A 1,645-nucleotide genomic window follows, 5' to 3' on the forward strand; every position below is an offset into this window, starting at 1 on the left:
TTTTTTTTTCAAGGCTATTATTACCCTGTGTTAAAGGGATAGTTCACCCAAAAAAACTTAACATCATCATTTACTCGCCCACATGTCGTTCCAAACCTGTGTGACTTACCTTCTTCTGTGAAATATAAAAAATATGAAGAAATGCGAGAAGTGCTTTTTTTGGTCAGTATTAAAATAAAAGTCAATGGACTCCAACGTTGTTTGGTTCCCAACATTCTTCAAAATTATTTTGTGTTTTGTGCACACACAGTTTTGTAATGACATGAGGGTGAGTAAATAATAACCATTTTCAATTTTTGCCCTGGTCATACTTCGATTGCAAATCTCATGAAACCTATAAAAAAACATATCTAGGTCACATTATATTGCTATTACTGTCAAAAAAATCTAATTAATTAGCATAAATTAAGAGCTGTACAACAAATATTATCATTATGTATAAATACCTAATTTAAATAAAACCCAAATAATATGAATTACTTTTTTGCATTATGGTAATCAGAATTTTGGGGGACAATGTCACAATATAAAAACCATAATGGTCCAAAAATTAGGCTTCATCTTCTTTAATAACAGTTTGATTTATTTCTTACCATTGATTTTATGGTGAAATACAATCTAGCCATGTTCTTGACTGGCTTTGTTAGATTTAAGCAACAGCCAACCAATCATAAACTGCCTCAATGCTAGCCTCATTAAATATTCATGTCTTTGCAGTTGCAGAAACTTTTAGGTGCTGTTTTCGGTTTAACTCTAAGAGAAAAAAGTGTCTAATGGCAATTCCATATTTTTCTGTAATATATTTCAGAAGAATACACCCTAATTTACTTGGGAACATTTACACAGAAGGTTCAATAGATGTTATTAAACTCATAAATATGCTAATTATCTGGCAAATTTGCATGCTGTTTATCAGATAATATTTATTATAAACCAGCGTGGACAGTTTTCATTTAAATAATGGCACATCAGTCTCTGCAAACAAATGTGCAGAAGACCTTAGAAAAATTAATTGAGACACAACCTAAGATAACATTAACCTTGAGTTAAAAATGACACTTGGTAAATAACTCATTATAGCCTATTAAAGCCCGAGTCCTCACATGCCCTTGTCACAAATGGCAAAGTTTCCTCTCCTCACGTTTTTCCCTCGAAGCCTGACCCTGAAATCACACAACTCCCTGTTAACAGTGAAACCCAGTGGCACAAGCAACAACCAACTTTTATGTCTATTTAAAGGGAGCTGTCACCTATACCTCCAGAGAAGGCCTGAAGGCTATACACTTGTTTCAGTCCATTACGTGAGACGGCTCTTTTTGTGAGGAGTATAAAAAGTGAAAGCTATTGGTTTCCTAGAGTGGACAGTGATGAAGCTGTGTAAGCGATGGGTTACATGCGGCTGCCGTTATGATTTTTGACAGAAAGCGAGAGTGGAATAAATCTCGCAGTGACGTTTGCAGTGCCTCGACCTAATGGGGATGATATAAAGCAGGGCTGTAATTTAAAGAATATGCCCACGACAACTTGAAAACTAACTCTGAGCGGACAGGACTGGAGCCTGCCCCGGCTCCCTGGCCTTTAAGAGGATTGATGCGCGTGGTTCACATTGACGTATCTGCCTCGGGCTTTAGCACTGCGCAAGCAC

The sequence above is a fragment of the Sinocyclocheilus grahami genome, unplaced genomic scaffold, assembly GCF_001515645.1.
Source record: "Sinocyclocheilus grahami isolate Dianchi unplaced genomic scaffold, SAMN03320097.WGS_v1.1 scaffold5416.1, whole genome shotgun sequence".
NCBI lineage: Eukaryota > Metazoa > Chordata > Actinopteri > Cypriniformes > Cyprinidae > Sinocyclocheilus > Sinocyclocheilus grahami.